The following is a 5,247-nucleotide window of genomic DNA, read 5'->3' as shown; positions in this document are numbered from 1 at the left end:
CTGAATTCAATCGTTTTGTCAGGTAGTTTTTGTGATGTTTTAATCCATGTTAAGACTTTGATATTAGGTTGTGCACAGCGCTCCATAAATCTACCCATGGTAAAAGTAAGATACACCAGGTTGTAGTTATAAGTTTTGTTACTTTGTTTCCTTTTTTGAGGATAGGCTTGACACTTAATTTGCGTTGAGATTTTAACACTTCGTACACGGTCGTTTGCAGGAGGAAAGTTATTATACGCATGCGCAGTGGAATTACATCTACTGAAGAATATTTAAAATGGCTACGGTAACAGCGTTATAAAAACTAATCATTGACAACGAGTAGTTTGTTCAATTTTAGATAATTAAATAGGTTTTTAACTAGTTTTTTCATGAAATTATTTTGAAAATAACTTGTAGCTGTACGAAGAAATTTTTCAAATAATATACAAGACCTCTGATTGTGAATAATATCTACTTTCAGCTAAAGCAACTTTAGTGTTTTTGTTTACAATTTTTAAACCTTTTTTAAAATATTTTTGAGCGTAGAAATTTTTTAATATAAATTTATTCAGCAAGATGAACCTTTTATCTTTTTTGCATTTTTTGCTTATATGAGGATTCAATTTTTTTTGCAGGGTTAAAAGAAAATCTTAATCAACTTAACTTTTGTAACCTGTTGCTATGGTACTCTTTTCCCATGTGGCTATATATATATATATATATATATATATATATATATATATATATATATATATATATATATATATATATATATATATATATATATATATATATATATATATATATATATATATGTATATATATATGTATAATGCTCAATATTCTTAAAGAAGGGAGCATAATATTGTTATATGTTAGTAACATAATATTTTTATTTGTTAGTAACATAATATATATATATATATATATATATATATATATTATATATATATATATATATATATATATATATATATATATATATATATATATATATATATATATATATATATATAGTGCTCAATATTCTTAAAGAAGAGAGCATAATATTGTTATATGTTAGTAACATAATATTTTTATTTGTTAGTAACATAATATATATATATATATATATATATATATATATATATATATATATATATATATATATATATATATATATATATATATATATATATATATATATATATATATATGTAAATTAATAAAAAACACTTATCTAACTTTTTTCTTCAACTTTAAGTTTCACCATTGCTGGATCATCAGGAAGAGTTACTAAATTTGAAAAAAATTCAATTTATAGAAAAAATTATTTTACAAGGAGTTATAAATTATTATAACTAAAAATAAAAATAATTTTTTTTAAATTACTATATTTTTTTGGTTAACAGGAAGTTACAGAAAGTAATTATTAAATAAATTTCTTTGGATAATGGGGATAATTTAATTTGGTCATTTGTTTTTATAATTTTTTAAGAGGAATTTATTTTCGTGTTTACATTTAGAAATTAATTCAAATTTTTAATTCAATAAATTTTCCTGATTTAAATGAGTAATTATTTCAAATTTTTCTTGCAAACATAACACACATTTTTTGGAAATGTTATTATTTAGCAGGGCATTTAATATTGCTCTGCTCTTTAAGAACATTGAACACTCTATTTATAAAATACACTAACATAATTTACACACACACACACACACACACACGCACACACACACACACACACACACACACACACACACACACATATATATATATATACAGTCTTGGCCATAAGTTTGGAACCGATTAGGTTTTTTGATATAATTACACTTTTTATACCCAAAATATCAACAAAAACTTTTGAAATCATTTTTATTTTAAATATTATATACAAGTAAATATTCTGTCATGTAAAAAATGGTATCAGTATTTTGAATAATGTCCTTTGGCACCCAGTACTGCTGCTATTCTCGCTGGCATTGAATCGGACAATTTCGCGCAGTATTCTGGGGTTATGGCAGTTGTCCATACACGCTTGATGGCATCAATCAGAGACTTCTCTGACGTTGGATTTGTGGCAGCAACCTTCTGCTTAATCATTGTCCACATGTTTTCTATTGGGTCTAGGTCAGGACTTGAGCCAGGCCATGGACCCAAGACTTCGATATGTTTCTGTCTTAGCCAGTTGGTTACAACTGCTGCTCTGTGGCAGGGTGCACCATCATGCTGAAATACCTTACATTTCAGAATGTTCATGTGAGTGTTCAACTTTTCCTTTAATATCCCAAGGTAAACTTGAGCATTGATGGTTGTATTCTTTGGCATGAACCATATGCCACCTCGACCTGATGCCGAGAAACTTGCCCACACCATAACGGTAGGCGCCTGCTTCACAGTGGGAACAACATACCTGATGTTGTATCTTTGTTTTGCAGGTCTCCTGACATGTCTGATATATGAGGCAAACTGAGAAAAAGTTGACTCATCTGAAAACATAGTTTTTTTCCAGTCTTGTGCAGTCCAGTCTTTGTACTTGCGACAGAATGTCAAGCGGTCACGGATATTCTTTTTACTTAACATGGCTTTCTTTGCTGGACGACATGATGGCAGCTTGAATTCCTTCAAAAGGCGTCTTCTGATTGTTCTTGTACTGGCAGGAAGTGATGAATTTACTGCTATCTGGAGAGATGACCATGTTGGATTTGCAGCAGCAAGCCGATGTATCACCCGATCCGTTGTGGCAGAAGTTATGCGAGGTCGTCCAGACCTCTTTCTGGATTCCAGAGTGCCCAACTGCTTTGCTCTTGCAATGCCTTTGGTGACAGCAGACTTAGATATGTGCAGTATACCAGCTATTTTACTGTGAGAATAATTCTGCTGGTGTAGGATCATCATCTGTGCCCTTTTCTCCTTCGACAATTCAATACTTCTAGTCATTTTACGCACTGTACATGTTAATGTAGAATACTTACTGCTAATAATATAAATAATTATAAATTAATAGATCTATTTTTATGAATAGTATATATTATTGAATGATAATTTGCAAACATTTATACAAATAAAGCGATTTATTTGCATATTTTTACTTCTTATATAACAATAAAAGGATAAATTAATTAATTTTATACTTATAAGAAGTTAAGCCTTACCTTTCGCACTGATATGCAGTTAATATATATGTAAATCAGCTAATTAATTGATTAAAATATAATGTATAGTTTGTTAATATAAGTAAGTATATTTCAACATTAGTTCAACCGAATATTAGTTCAGGTAAACATTAGTTCAAGGGAACGATAGTTTAGGCATTGAACAGTGTATAATGCAGCTTAATGAGGGTCATATTGTTCACGATGCTCTGCTGCGGTGTAAAGTTACACGATTCACGTTTTGCAACGATTAAGAAGTCGCGAAGGCATTTAACTATGCAACTGATGCTGCATAAACACGATGCTGCAGCAGTTAAATGCCGTACGCGTCATAGAAACGTTCCTATGAGAAAAAAATTCATCGGTTCCAAACTTATGGCCAAGACTATATATATATATATATATATATATATATATATATATATATATATATATATATATATATATATATATATATATATATTAGGTCCCTGCAAATCGACATTTTTTGTTTCGAATTGAATCTCAAAGCAGGTCTTGGTTCGCGAATCGAATCAGCAATTCGCGGTAAACCAAATTTAAGCATTTTTTTCTCCAAAAAAATAAAAATATTTCTTTGATTAAATTCTTTTTGCCCGGATTATATTTTTGGCGATTGTTTAAAAGTGATATTAAAACTATTTTCATTTACTCTTACTCCACCTATGGTAAAAACCCATTTCAATTACATTTTAGCTTTAGAAATCTAAAAAAATAGCAACATTCGCAAAATAAAATATGATTTGAAAAAACTTGAATCTTTTTTTTCGACTCAATCGAAGCAACACTTGATTCGGGAATCGAATCGATTCGCAAGGCCCTTATATATATATATATATATATATATATATATATATATATATATATATATATATATATATATATATATATATATATATATATATATATATATATATATATATATATATATATATATATATACACACACATACATACATTATATTATTATGCACTCTTATTTATGATCAAAATTTTGAATGTTATTATTCCAGGCTTTCGATTTAGTCAATATCGTCAAATAAATCAACTGTATTGCCTGCTTCAAAGCAATACCATTGGTTATGTTTTTGATTTTATTAATTGAATGCTATAATTTTGATTCTATCTATTGAATCATCAGTCTGGTTTTGTACATATTGATTCAAAATTAATAAATTATGATAAAAATTGATTTAAAACAAACAAATATAGTATATATTTTTTTAGTATTCCAACCATATTTGGGTCTTGAAAAGGAAACTAACCTGTTGTAAAGAAGGGAAAAATAAACTAAAGCAGAAAGACTTTTTCTTCGAACTCGATATAAATATTTTTTGTATTTCTTGTGTAAATTTTTTTATTTTTTAATGTTTTTTTAGCTTGAAACTGTTAAAATCAATATGAATACATTTAGAATATTTTTTACATAAAGATTGAAGGAATGAAAAATGTATTTTATGCATGAAAGATATTTATATTTTTATTTGAATTATATTTTGATCTTTTATTTTGTGTTGAAATACATGCAACAGTCAACATTTTAATGAGAGAATTTGTTTTGTTACTTGTTAATGAATCTTCATATAATAAATATTCTTGGCATTGAGGACATATTGCTTTACTAATTGGCTTGAACTTAATATTTTCTACAATACAAAAAAAGCAGAAAAGATGCTCGCATTTTTTTAAAGTTAAAGGTTGCTTTGAAATTTTACCGCATATATTACATAAGCAATGTTGTAAATGTAGATTTAACTCATTATTTAGCTCTGATATATCTATGTCTTTATCTTGTATTATGATTATTGCTTCTTTTATGGTAGTGAACATTGCAAATGTCCACATCTTTGAATCAATTTTTTTCATCTTACTTTATTTCTAGATTGTTGTTTAGAAACTACTAAACCTTTTCTAAGCTTTTTTACTGATTGGCAAGTAAAATAATCATCACAGTGTGGTTTCCACTTAATACAGAGACCAAGAGCAGTTGATGTTTTTCTTGAAAGCACATTGTTCATTGTACAATAACATTTTTTACACATTTTTGGAGGATGGACAATTTCCAAATCTGTCATTTCAACATGAAACAGCTTCTCTAATTTTACTTTA

General features: G+C 27.6%; 1 long non-coding RNA gene across 1 annotated transcript; it reads left to right on the top strand.

Moving 5' to 3' along the window:
- The first annotated feature begins 276 nt into the window (after positions 1-276).
- LOC136084492 (uncharacterized) lies at positions 277-4,645 on the top strand. The gene is made up of 2 exons (XR_010640586.1): positions 277-666; positions 4,366-4,645. It is a non-coding gene; the product is annotated as an uncharacterized LOC136084492 (long non-coding RNA).
- The last annotated feature ends 602 nt before the right edge of the window (positions 4,646-5,247 follow it).

This window comes from Hydra vulgaris, chromosome 09, assembly GCF_038396675.1.
Source record: "Hydra vulgaris chromosome 09, alternate assembly HydraT2T_AEP".
NCBI lineage: Eukaryota > Metazoa > Cnidaria > Hydrozoa > Anthoathecata > Hydridae > Hydra > Hydra vulgaris.
This window is presented reverse-complemented; position numbering and strand designations above follow the sequence as displayed.